This window comes from Malania oleifera, chromosome 7 (genome assembly GCF_029873635.1).
Source record: "Malania oleifera isolate guangnan ecotype guangnan chromosome 7, ASM2987363v1, whole genome shotgun sequence".
Taxonomy (NCBI): Eukaryota; Viridiplantae; Streptophyta; class Magnoliopsida; order Santalales; family Ximeniaceae; genus Malania; species Malania oleifera.
The window spans coordinates 29,058,257-29,073,092 of NC_080423.1; positions in this window are offsets into that span (position 1 = coordinate 29,058,257).

Sequence of the window (14,836 nt, forward strand, 5' to 3'; positions counted from 1 at the left end):
TTTATTAGATATTTGGACATTATATGCATGTTGAATATCTATATAAGGAGTAGGTCTATTGTCATAGGAGTAGGAGAGTGAGAAACTCTCAGGGTGTGGTTCAGGTGGTAGTGCGGGTTGCAAGAGTGCCTTTCACGAGATCAGGTGTTCAAACCCTCTTGGACTCGTTTCCGCCCCTGGACTCCTGAATTTACCCTTCCTTTGGAGTTGTGTGGTCAACTTTAAGGGGCGCAGGATTAGTCACGTGGACCGTAAAACGGACGCGTGGATACCCGGTGCGTAATCCAAAAAAAAAAAAAGAGTGAGAGTGTGAGTTCAACCTTAAAGAAAGTGTGAATTATAAAAGGTGTTCAACTTGTGTTATTTATCCTATACAAAATTTCTTTCTAGGTTTAGAGAAGGGTTGTGAGTTTTCACAATTAAGGGGAGAGGAGTAGTACTCTCTTGTTATAATTTCTCTATCATCAATGGCGGTTTATCAATTGGCGGTATTGGACATTCCTACTACTGTCTTCAAAAAGATAAATTCTATGTTATCAAAATTTTTTTGGAGTGGAGTGAATGACAAAAGGAAGAGGAATTGGTGTTCCTGGTCTAATATATGTAAGCCTGTTTGTGAGGGTGGTTTGGGTGTTAGGGATTTGGAGGAGGTAAAAAAATCATTGCATATGAATTTTGTGTGGAGATTGTTAACAATGGATAATATGTGGACTCAATTCTTTAAAACCAAGTATTTGTATAAAAAACACCACTTGAGAGAAATGAAACTAGAGAAAGGAACCAGATTTTGGAGATCGATTGTTCGTGTGATTCCTGAAGTTTTAGAGCATGTCCGTGTTCGAATTAAAGAAGGGTTGGCTTCTTTCTGGTTTGATCCTTGGTTAGCCCCCGGACCCCTTTGTGCTAAGGTTCAGGAAATCAGTAATCATAAGCTTCGAACTCGAGATTGTTGGGATAGAGATGGGTGGAATGTTGATTTATTAGTGGATCTGTTGGGTGAAGATTAGGCTGAGGAAGTAATGAACTCTGCTATTTCTTGTAAGGAGGGTCCAGATACAGTAATTTGGGAACCTTCAACAGATGGGAAATTTACCACGGCAAGTGCTTGAGAAATGATAAGGGAGCATAAAGAGGAATTCTTAGTTGCAAAATGGATCTGGCATCCTATGCTGCCAAAAAGGGTGTCAATTTGTATGTGGAAGTCTTGGTTCGCTTGTCTTCCAGTTGATACTCGTATTAAAGAAGTAGGTGTCCAGATGGCCTCTCGATGTAACTGTTGTTCAAATGCCAAGATTGAATCTCTAGACCATGTGTTTTGTATCGGATCTTTTGCTCAAGAGGTATGGAAAAAATCAGCAGTGGTGTTGGGTGTTAGTTGTATGGCAACGAGTACTTGGAAAGACATAGTTAATGTCTGGTTTAGTTGTGTAAGACGGGCCTCACAATTAGGCATTTTGATAGGTCTTATACCTAGTCGCATCATTTGGAGACTCTGGACTCATCGATGTAGAGCCAAGATGGAATCAATTCATGATTCGATGAGAACTATATGACTTGATATTAAATATTGGCTTAGATCCATTTCAGACAAGTTAAATAAATGTGCACTTGTTTCTTGCACGGATATTGCAGTCCTTCGTGCTTTGGATATTCAAGTTAAAAATGTTGGGGTTTGTCTTCCTCGTGTAGTCAGATGGTGTAACCTGGGATAAGTTGGGTTAAGATGAATGTGGATGGGAGCTGTAAAGGTAACTCGGGGAATTATGGTGGTGGAGGCGTGATAAGAGATGAAAAATGTTTATTTAAAGTAGTTTTTTCCTCATTATTAGGTTATGGAACAAATAACATGGCTGAATTGAAGGCGATTATTTTAGGGATTAATCTGTGCAAAGATCTCAGATTTGATCAAGTGGAGATTGCATGTGACTCTGCTTTGTTGGTTTAGTGGATAAATTTTGGGAAGTGCTCAGTTTGGAACTTATGGGAATTGTGGGAAGATCTTAAGCTAGCATTAAGAGGCATACAGTTCAAAGTGGAATATGTTTACAGGGAAGCGAATAAAAGTGTAGATTTCTTTGCCAAACAGGGTGAATCTGTTGTTTCTCGATCATATAGTTGTCAAGATGATCTTCCTCAGCAAGTCAGGGGAATGATTCGATTGGACTGGTTGGGTTTTCCTTTTTTGCGCTCATGATATTTTGTGTTATTACACTTTTAGTGGTTTAGTTTCTTAGTTTTTTGGTTGCTGGTGTTTGGTTTTTTGGTTTGGTTTATGTTGGTTAAGTTAGTTTTAAGGTCTTGGAATTTTGCTTTTATTGTCTCAATATCTCAAAATTGTAACCACGATTTTCCTCCACCATAAGTGAGGGGTTTTCTATTAAAGTTTAGGAGGTGCCGCCCTCTTTATCCTAAAAAAAAAAAAATTTACCCATGACATAAACTTACTGCTGAACCTCATAAATTTCTCATGTTTCTTTTATTTATTTTAATTTTTTTGTATCTTTACCAGTTGCAGTGTGGGTGCTCCTTGTGGCCCCAAATTTTCCCATATATTTATGCATGACTCTATTTCACACTTAAATCCATTTATTTGGACGGGGTTTTTTTTTTATGAAATAATTTTTTTTTTCTTTCTTATTAGACACTTCACAAGAGTAATTAAATATGTGTGCATATTAGTAAAAATATCTTCTATTTAAGAGTGGGAAATATTTTTTGAGAAAAAGATTAATTTTCTTTTCAAATAAGCATATAAAATTTTTCTAAAAAATGATTAATTTTCTTTACATTGATCTTGGTAAAAATGACTTTACTTATGTATTCTTCGTAGCATAGTATTTCACTCTTTATTATGCTAATTCGCTCTCGCGTACAATGTTGAGGATAACTTGATCAATAATTGTTGGAGATGTGGCTAATATTTGAGTCGAACGCATGCACTAGGGAAAGCATAGTAATGCAAAGGATAAGGAGACTAGTTGCAAGATCAAACCGTCGACTAATTGGTCGATGGTATGAGAGACAATTTGTTCGCGATATCTCAAATCGTCGACTGTTTCAGTTTGCAGGAGGAATAACTCTTGAATTCAAACCGCCGACGGTTTCGTTCAGAGTAAGTCACAAATTTTTGAATTGGTGATCAGTCGATTAGGATATTTTAGGAAATTTTGCTTCGATGATTGCTACATAAGTGTTTTAGTAATAGTATAAGTCTTATGCATGCATATGGTTAGTATTTTATCAATATTTTATAACCCATGATGATAAGCTTGATGAAAGCTTCATATGTGATAGAGAAAAGTAGCCGTCTGCTCCCTTGGACATAGGAAAATTCTCAAACCACTTAAATTCTTGCGTCTTTGATTTTGTTTGCTTTCCTTATGCTTACTGTGAGTGATTTCTCATTTCTTATTATTCATCGTTGAGTGCTTGCATTACTTGTTCTGATTTGATTCGAGTTTGCAAGGTCTTTCGCTACACGCTTGCATCAACAATTTGTACCAGATTGCCAATTTCAACCATTAGTCTCGGAGCTATCGGTTGCAATGGCTGGGATCTCTTCAGTGAAGTTCGATGTTGATAAGTTTGATGGTACAGGAAATTTTGGACATTGGTAGAGGAGGGTTAAGGAATTGTTGGTGCTGCAATATGGAGAAGGTACTTTACGGAAAGAAGTCAAAAGGCATGGATGACATGAGTTGGAAGGAGTTGGAAGCGAAAGCTATGTGTGCTATCAAGCTTTGTTTGGCTAATGATGTGTTGTATCACGTCATGGATGAGGAATCATCGGTAGCAGTTTGGCTAAAACTGGAGAGCCGATACATGTCCAAGTCATTGACGAACAAGTTGTATTTTAAGAAAAAACTATATTGGCTTAAGATGGTAGAGGGTTCGGACCTGAATCAGTACATTAATGTACGTATTCAATCAGATCATTAGTGATCTGAAGTGAGTTGATGTCAAGTTCAAGGAAGAAGATAAAGAGTTGATGCTACTTAATTCCCTACCTACGTCTCCCATGTACAAGAATCTGGTTACTTCTTTGACATGAGGGAAAGAAACCCAAGAGTTGGAGGATATCATGAGTGCATTAATGGGGTTCCATTAAGGGATGAAGACCGACAATGAGAGTTCACAACGTGAAGGGCTCGTGGCAAAGGGTAATTAGGATCTTGGGAAAGGCAAATCCTGGAGTGGATCGAGTGGTATTATAACTTAGTTACAATATAGGAGGGGGAAGGACATTCGCTATTTTAAGTGTGGGAAAATAAGGCACATAAAATCGGAGTGTTCGAAGTGGAGGAAGGGGATTGAAGAAACTTAAAAGACTCCGTCAAAATTTGCAAATGTAGTGAAAGAGGGAGACTCAGGAAGTAGTGATTGTTATATGCTTTTTGTTTCATCAAGTTCAAAACGCCTCAAAGATTCAAGGATCTTAGACTAGGGATTTTCTTTTCACATGACGCCCAACAAAGTCTGGTTCACCACTTACATATTGGTGAGTTCTAGTTCTGTTTTGATGGGAAACGATGCGGTCTGCAAAGTTGTCGGAATGGGGGATATTAGAATCAAGATGTATGATGGTGTGATAAGGACGTTATGTGGTGTAAGGCATATACCTGATCTATGGAAGAATGTGATATCATTGGACACTCTGGATTGTGATGAGTATAGTTACAAGTCTAAAAGTGGGATAGTGAAGGTGTGTAAAGGCATCTTGATGGTGATAAAGGGGCAGAGGTTAGTAGGGGATCTTTATGCACTACTAGGTAATATAGTTGTAGGTGGAGCTGCAACTAAAAATTTTGAGTCAGATAATACCATTTTGTGTAAAAGAACCACACACAAAATGGAGGATATTCTTAACTATATTATTTTGGATGTTTAAGGACCAATGAGGGCAGCATTATAGGTTGGACATAGGTAATTCATGAGTTTATCATGAAAGGTCTGGGGGTACTTCATGCGGCACATGTTGGAGATGTTTGTCAAGTTAAACTTGTGGCTGAGGTGGAATACCAGACTGGGAGAAAGTTCCTCAGGTCAGACATTGGAGTTGAGTACACTAGTGTTCAAGGAGTTTTGTGAGCATGACAAGTTGTATGCAGGGCTTGCAAGGAACTTTTTGGTAAAGTCGTGTTTCTCATTTCTCGTGGACAAGGAATTACCGAGAGGGCTATTTTAGGGCCTAAAATTCATCAATGATGAATAAGTGTTCGTCGACAAACTCTCTACTTGGCCTCATCGACGAGGTGATGTGTCTTGTCGACGAAGACAAATGTATAAATAGCTCAAACTCGGGTCTTCAACAATAAAACCTGTATGCAATCCTTCTCTCTCTCTCTCTCTCTCTCTCTCTCTCTCTCTCTCTCTCTCTCTCTCTCTCTCTCTCTCTCTCTCTCTACATTTCATCCCTTACCCCTTCTCTCTAAGTTTTTGGGCTGGTTCTTCGCCGATTCGACAATCCGAAGCTGCCACATTACTTTTAGGAAATTCTCTCCATATTTGCTAGAGTGGATCGTTGATTGGGCCTACTTGGGCACCATCCCAAAATTTGGGTAAGTTAGTTACTTTTAGTTTTATTAGGTTTTTGGTGTTTCTGTACTGAGAAGAATATGTTAGGTAAGATAATATTGAAGTTTTGTTGGGAAAATATCAATTTCAGGATGTTGAGTTAGGGATAACACGAGTGTAATTTTGGAGTAATTTGTAGGCTTTTCTATAAGTCAGGTAAGGGGATAAAATAAGTCAGTATTTCTATGAAATTATTTATTAATATTCAGCTTTTATTTTCAAGGAAACTATGCATGTTATAAAACTGAGTTTGGGAATACTGTTGTTTAACAGGAAAATTATTTTAATACAGTTCAGCAGGGATTAAGATTTTGTGTAAATTTTATGAATAGGACTGTTGACCATATTGGTCACACCTAGTTTTGATTATGACAAATACTCTTAGTACTGATGTTTGTACTGAGAAGTGCATGCAGGTTCACCGTGCACGTGTATTTGGACTGAAAGACATATCATGATAGCGTGTGTTGACTTTTTGAATCCGCTCCCTGTTTTGATGTTGACAATGCACATGTTTCTTATATGTGTACTTAGCATGTGAACGGGTCCATTAATTTAACACACACATAAGGCATCGGCGATGGAAGCTTGCAGGAATTAAAGACTATATGATCAAGCATATTCCGTGAAGTCAGAAGAGCAAAAAGACGAAGACATTTGTTTTTAATTTGTATATGCATTTATTTTTTATCTTTGGTCTGTAATATTGCATGCATCTGCATGATGTGTTTGAATGCTCAGAACGACCGCAGATAAACCCAAGGGACCAACACATCTCACCAAAAACTCTTTTCTAAATAGACCAAAATCATACAAAGTTTTTGAAATAACTTTAGGATCAAAATCAGGGTTAAAACAAAGTTAACCGACACCAGATTTTTTTGATGTCTTTAAAAAAGACCTATAAATGACCTTAGGACACTCACTTATGCATACCCATACTTGGTCATTTAAAATAGGGTGATCGTTGGCTCAAATAGGACCGAAATGCACAAGTTTTGCACTTTTGGTCGACCAACGCTCATAGTTCATTTGTAGCCCGGTCAACCGAACCTAGGTCCAGGTCAATGATTGACCATGACCCAGTCGACCGAACTCTTGTAGTTCAAATGGCCTCGGTCGACCGAACCTCCTAGGAAGTCAATTTTTTGATTACATGGTCGACCGAGCCCAAAATGTACTCAAATGCTCTGGTCGACCGAGGGTCCTCGGGAAATGCCCCAACAACCTAGTCGACCGAACTTCTTAGTTCAAAATGTCCTGGTCGATCGAACCTTGCTGTTTCGAAAAATCGCCTCTTCCGGTTGACCGAACCTTTAGTTCATTTTCACCTTGGTCGACCGAACCACACTAATTTGGAAAAATCGCCCTTCCTGGTCGACCGACCCTGAAGTTCAAAATTGGCTCGGTCGACCGAGCCATATGAACTTCGGTTGACCGAAAGTCTTCTAGTCGACCGATGCTCTCGGGTCAGAATATTTTTTAAGTGTTTAAGATGTCATTAAACTTAACTAAACTTTTCCAAAATACCAAGTGTGTCCCCAATAGTCATATTTTCCACAAACTCTATAAATACCCCCTCACTACTCCAGATTAGCTACTTTGATTAACTCTAAATTTCTCTCTAATCCTCTGTTAATCAAAGTTCCCCCAACTTGGTTTTATTGCAAAAATTTCTTTGGGGCAAAATATTTTATTCAAATCTCTCCAACTCTCTTTCACTTGTTTTATCTCAAAATCACTTTTAAAGAGAGTATTCTATTTTGAGCTTTATATTTGTATTTACATGCATATACTCTCACTTGTTACTTACTTTTTGAAAATCAATCTTTGAGAGTATTGCTTGCATTTCTCCTAAATTATTTCCTTGATAAATATATTTTGGGAGAAGTTATCTATTGCACAAATATTCTATTAAGCTTAAATTCTCCAAGTATTTCTAACTTGCATAAATCATTGATTGGAGAACATAACACCCATTTTTCATATACATTCTATTTGTGCAAAAATCATTGAAAGAGAAAAACCCTAAGTTCTCCTATAGTGTTATTGAAATATCTTTTTGGAAAAAACATTTATTAGGGTTTAAATATAGTTAAGCACCCTTACTCCCCTGAGCATTATTTCACATCATTGGAGTATGTATTTGTATGAGCTTAGTGTGTACATCTAGGCTTGTATTTCAGAAGCATATTTTCATATACAAAAATGGTTTTCATGTAACGGTTCGGTTCAGCCCGTTCATTGAACTAGGGAGTCTCAACCCCTTCAATGAGACCGATTCGGTTCATCCCATAATTGAACTGGGGAGTCTCAACCCCGCAAGTGAGACTAGTTTGGCTCAGCCGAGTAATTGAGCTGGGGTTTTCCTCGCCCCACAAGGGGAGGATGTAAAAGGTTTTTGCTCTGCCCGGTTAAGTGAGCAGGTATAGTGGAATCCTTGGGGGTAAGCCCAGGGCGGGGATGTAGGCTAGTTTGGATAAACCTCAATAACAAATTTGGTGTCACTCTTTCTATCTTATTTAAATTCCTACACTTTAATTTCAATATGTGTATGAATGTTTATTTAATGTCGAAATTATTCTCATGCACACATTTGATTTAAATAAGATACTGCACACGTGTATGTTTGCTTTTATTGTTAAACTCACTTTACATACATGTATACATGTTGAATGGGATATGATACTGTGGTGAATCGGTGAATTGTTTAAATTAGTGAAAAAGTTTTTAAAACCCAATTCACCTACCTCTTGGGATCACACCAATTCCAACAGCGTGCGGTGTTCGTACCGATGAATGAAGATTTTTGTGTTGTATTTGTATTTATGTATTTATCTCTTCATTCTGGGATGTAATTTATTATGAATTGTGCACGTGTATGGCTTGTAATAATTTGCATCATGCATGGTAGGTAGGTATGCTCAAAACAACCATAGTTGGACTTTAAGTATCTACACAGACCTTAGGGATTTCTCCGGTAGGAAAGAAAGACATTAGGTCTCTAAAAAAATGCACAAAAGTCCCCATTATCATCTTCATATCAAGGGAATTACAACTGGCTAAAATATGGACTTAAATTGAAAAGGTTGAGAGGATTCAAGCGACTGAACCCATGCCGTGTAAAGCGGCTCTAGCGACCAATCAAAGTCAACATGTTGACTTATCTTCGGGCAACCGAACCTCTTTTGAACGTATCTTCCTCGAGCACCTGAATGCTCTTCAGAGCACTTTTCAACTACTCAGGCGACCGTATGTTTACGTTCAAATAGAGGCTCGGGCGACCGAACTACCTAGTTCGGTTAACCGAACTCAGCTTCGGGCACCTGAACCTCAGACATTTGGCTACTGACTTTGATTCAGCCAATCAGTCCTCAACTTGGGCACCCAAACCATTTAAAATTGATTTTTTGACTGTGTCTGTTCAGGCACCCGAACCTCAAGTCGGGCACCTGAACCTTGCAAGTTAAAATAATTTTTACTGATTTTTAAATGGGGTAAACTGGGTTAATTTTCTTAATGATGTTTTAAACAATTCTAATTATACCCATTGTATCCCCAACGGTCAAAAAATCCTCCTTGCCTATATATACCAGTTCATTTGTCTTAATTAGCAAGGATTAGCAAATTCGATTAGGGTAAAATTCTTTCAACATCATAAACCCCATATTTTCCAAATATTCTTTCAAGCACTCACATATTTCTCATTCATGAATTCTCTAAGCATTGTGAGTATTTCGAGGCTATTGTGCTTAACCTACTTAGCTAGAACTCTCACTTGGATTATTATTTGATTGATTTTCTTTGAGAGTTTAGTATTAAAGTTCTTCCATGGATTTTATTTGATAAATCTTGTGTGGGAAGACTTTGAGGTTTTTGGTTCTTGCATTATTGTTGCAAGTTACCTAAACGTAGATTTTGTGTGCAAATATCTTTTCTCAAAAAAGCTAGTCTTTCAAACAACTTCATTGTGCTTTATACATTGAAATATCCTATTGAGTTTGTTTGATTTATCTTGCTTAGCATATTTGAAACCCTGATCTTATTTTGTGATATTCAAATAGTGTGTTTCAAATCTTGCTTAGATATACACTCTAGATTTGGACTGAAAATATATACGTGATTGAGTGTTTAGCACACATTAGAGCACTGAGCATATTTACATATCATTCGTGCTTGTATTATTGACTGAACTATATTGGTGCACACATTTTCTTGTGTTGAAGCGCTTTTACGTGTACAAACAATTTACACACATTAGTTGTATTCCAGGCACAGGCCTGAAGAGGGAGACTAGCCCTCTAAAATAGTCTCGGATTGGATTAGACCCGATTAAGAAAGCTAAGTGCACCATCCTGTTAAGGCGTTTCAGTTGAGGTCGGCCCCTTGAATTGACCTGGTTGCATAGGTGCTGCTCCACCCATTTCAGAGAGCATTTTAGTGGTAATCCTTGTGCTGGTGTAGCCAAGGCGGGAACGTAGACACAGTTGGCTGAACCCCGATAACATATCGTGCGTGTTCTTTACATTTCCGCAATTTACATTTACTGCACGTGTATGTGTGTTTGATGATTGCATAGACTAACCCTAGGCTAAATTACATTGTTGATTAAAATCAGTAGATCTAGGCAACAAATTTTTAAATACCCAATTCACCCCCCCTCTTGAGGTTACACCATAACTATCAGGAACAATGTCCATTTTTGTGTGGCATGAGTATGAAATTCCATGATTTTATGTAATATCAGAATATTATGTTTTCAGAATAAGCATATTTTTACTGTTTTCAAGAAAATATTAAAAACAATACAGAGATTTTTAAACTATGAATGTTATATGATATGACAACGTAAGGGCCATGGATTTTATGCGATATGCTGGCGTAAAGGCCATGGAATTTATATGATATGATGGCGTAAGGGTCGTGGTTTTATATGATATGTTATGCCGACGTAAGAGCCGTGAATTTTACATGATATGTTATGCAAGAATTCATGAAAATATTATCTTGACATATATTATTATGAAACAGTTGTGTATCATTATTTGAAATTTACTATATGTTATCAAAACCTGAATAGCTTGGTTTAGGCTTTCACGAAGCACGGTACCGTAGCTATATGATCACGATCATGTATATGTTAGTGCTACCACTTGTCATAAGGGACAGTGGAAGATTAGCAGTCGATGTGGTTTTATGGTAGTGCAAGTGTCCCTCTAGTGTCCAAACCAGGAGGGGCAGACCCATCGTACCTACAGACTTATGTTGATCTAGCGTAGTTGACCAACCACTGCTAGGTCTCGCATTCGGGCTGCACAACCTAGTCGTGTAGGGGTAAGACATGACGCCAATCAGCTATCCATCCAAGGTGTTATTTCATGTACAGTATTATGAGATGATTTTTATGCATAGAAATCAGTATGATATACCATGTTATGAGAAATTATGTTTTTCCCAGATATAATACAAACAGTTTCATCAAATGTAATTTATGTACTGTTATACGTACAACACGAAAATACTTATGTTGCCATACACTAATATTAGTTTATTTCCCTTACTAAGAAGTGTCTCATCCCAGCTATATAAGCATTTCTGAAGCCCTGGATAGAAGAATGAATAGAGCTCCGCAACATTAGTGGTTGACTGTTCTGCCCTATCGGAAGGGTAAGTCATTTTGCTAAGGTCTGATAGATTTTTGGGTTGTAACCCTAGGGCACTTTTTGGTTATTTCAAGATGTGAGTTTGTATGTAACAATTTCAGTAATACTCTAGTATTGTGTTGGTTGGATGATTTGATATGTATATGATTTTACGTTTCCCGCTACTTAGGTATCAGTGTTGTATTTCAGGTAAATCCCTGGTACCCATGGGTCTAGGTTGATTATGTTTTATCAGGATTATTATATTTTAACAAAACATTTATGGTAAAATAGGCAAGTCGTTACACAGGGTGGTGATCATTGGAGACATGGTTTTTGAGATTAAAGCCATGGTGTAGTGTACTCAAGTAGATGAAGAGAAACAGGTGCCAAAAAGCTGCATAAGCAATGAGCATGTTGTGTAGGTGGAGTTGGAGACTCAAGATAGAAGTGCAGGGAGTTCGAGCTCAGGAGACCTATAGTTTCACAGTATAAACTGGAGTAGAAAGGAGATTGTGATGCAAGTAGAGTTACAAACTTAGGGTAGAGATGACATCGTTCATATGGCAAGGAGTTCTAATTTGGAAGACTAGAAGGATCACAATGGACCCAAATGCATTATCAAGCCACCGCCTATGTATGAGTTTGATGATTTGATTTCTTACGCATTCATTAATACCGCAAGGTTCCTACTATTTTTTAAGATGCGGTGCACAGCAAAGGGAAAAATATATGGATGAGTGTCATGATGGAGGAAATCTAGTTACTGCATAAGAATCAAATGTGAGAGATGGTGGAGCTTCCAGAGAGGAAGGGGGTGATAGGATGCAAGTGGGTAATTATTATGTTGCTTTATATGAATGACATGTCAATTTCTAGGAAGATTTAGACTGAGGTTAATTAGTTGGAAACTCTGTTAAAAAATGAATTTGACATGAAGGTTTTGCATACAACCAAGAAAATTCTTGGGTTAGAAATTTGCAAGGAAAAATTTGCAGGGAAATTTAGGTTATCTCAAGGTGGCTTTGAGAACGAAACTCTAGTGAGATTGTGGTTATCTTAGGGTGGTTTTGTGGAGAAGGTGTTGGAGGGGCTTAGCATAGTTAATGTTAAACTGGTCACCGGTAATCCATTGGCAAATCAATGTAAACTGTCTACCACTCAATACCCAAGGACGGACGGTGATGTTCGAGTCATGTAAAAAATCTCCTACACTGGTGCAATGGGGTGCTTTGGCAAGCAAAAGAGTAATCCATCAGTTGTGAGATTCATGGATACAGACTACACAAGGGACTTGGATGAAATAAGGTCTACAACAGGGTATGTTGTGGGAGTGTAGGGACTCAAACTTAGAAAAGAAAAGAAAATAAATAAAAGAAGAGAGAAATAAGGGGAAAGAAAAGAAAAATAGGAAATTGGTTTGGTAGGACCCTAAACCATCAACGATTTCACTAAGCTCGAGAGAAAATTGTCGATGGCTACAAACAACCGAGACCTTTGAACTACCAAACCGTCGACAGTTTTCCTCTGGGCAAGCTTACTTAAGTAGTAAGCAATGTATTTTATTTCATAACTAAACATTTCCCTCTCTCTCTAAATTAGGTTTTTGAGACTCTTTCTCTTTCTCTCTCTCTCTACTTTCACTCTCTCACGTGGCCCTCTCTTTTTAAGATCGCCTGGAGTTTGTTATCAGTCCTCGATCATTTCTTCCTCTCCTCTCGGCTTGCTAGCTCACTTTCGGCAGCAAGTTCGAAAATCTAGGGTTTTTGTTTTCGGAGGGTAATCAGCTTATTTTTATGAACAAGTAAGGGGATTAAGTTATGTCAGGTCTTTTATAGAAATTGAACTGATTAAACTGCTGCATATATATATATATATATATATATGTTTTTATGGTTTTAAATGGTTATTCGAAATCCAACTATTCAAAGTGCGGTTGGTTTTCTCGCTAGAGATAGAGAATTGGAAAACTATACAATCTACGAAGAACAACATCTTTTACCACGTTCTCTAAAAGGTATCCTTTGGATGGATAGGTTGGGTCTAATTTCCTTTCGTCATTAGTTCAACCTCATGTTTTTTTGTTTGGTGGGTTTAGGTTTGTTTTAAGGTTTTGATTTTTTCTAAGTCTGTTTAGAGTTGAGTTGTTTAGTGGTTATCTATTTGTAACTTGTTTTGCGGGAACCACGGTTTTTCTTCTCCATAAGTGAGGGATTTTCTAATAAAGAAAGGAGGTGTCGTCCTCTTTTACAAAAAAAAAAAAAAAAATTGTTCAAAAACTAATTTTATCAATTTGGGAATACCCTACGGTGGTTTTTGAATGATTCAAATGGTTGGAAGCTTACCTTTGTTGTTGTACACGTATTTTGGAAAAAATCTGAGGGTATGGGATGATTTTATACATTTTCTTATGAAAAACTATATGTAGGCACTTATACGTATAAGTATGTTTGGAGTAACTTGGAAAGTGGTAGGTTCTCCTGGGTGTTTATTGGACTATGATTTAATACTCAAATTGTGTGCCATGAGATTAATCCAATTGGTTTTTTTTTTTTTTTTCATAATCAAATTTGAGTATTTTTCTGGTATTGTACTGTGGAAATATGGTTTATACTATTGGATGGAATTACTGGAACTGTTTGTGGAAAATACTAGAAAGGTGATATAACGGCTGTGTGTTATGATGGCTGAGAGCCGGGTTTTATATGATTGTTGTATGCAGAGATTGTGAAATGGCAGGTTTTATATGAAATGACAACAGTGAGAATATATTATTGTTTTATTACTTAAATTGCATAATATGTTTTAAGAATCCTGAGGACCGGTTGTATTGTGAGCACGGTACCATTGTTAAAGAAATATTTGGCCAGGTGCAACCATACTGTAGTGGAAGTGTAGGTGGTTTCAGCCAATTGGCTTGCGAAGAGTTGTTGTACCTTCCTTGGGGTCCAGACTAGGAAGTGGTAAGACAATTGGACTTGTAGATGAACTACAAATGCCTGCAGACGTACTTGCAAATGGTTACTTTGATTTAGTTTAGGTTGATCACCCAGGCTAAGTCCAACCTTCGGGCCGCACAACCTGTCATGGGGGTTAATCATGTCGTTAGTCCTAAGGGGTGTCTTCTATGTATATATATATGAATTTATGTAAACGGTGTTATCTATTTATTGAACTGGTTTATACTGTTGAAGTAAATGCATATTTTTCAACTGTAAAAGTGTGAGTATCCTTTCACCAATGCTATTTTTGGATAAATGAAGAAATGGATATTTTCTGATTCTACTAAAACTCATACTGGCCACACAATGATGTTAACTTAATCTGTTTTACTGAGAGGTGTCTCACCCCAATGATCATTTGACTTTTTAGGAGCCATTGGGGATCGTGCTTAGCAGGCTAGAGGGGTTGACTTTAGTCGTATAGTTTATGTACATGGATTGTATGGACAAAGTTTGATTATGTTTTTTTTGTTGGGCTGTAATATGGATATTTGGAGACCTTTGTGTATGAAGGTAGTTTAGAACTTTGGTAATATTTTGGTGGATGTTTATTTTATTTTCGCTGCTTTTAAACGATGATTATGGTATCAAGAATATAGATATTATTAAAGTAGCACT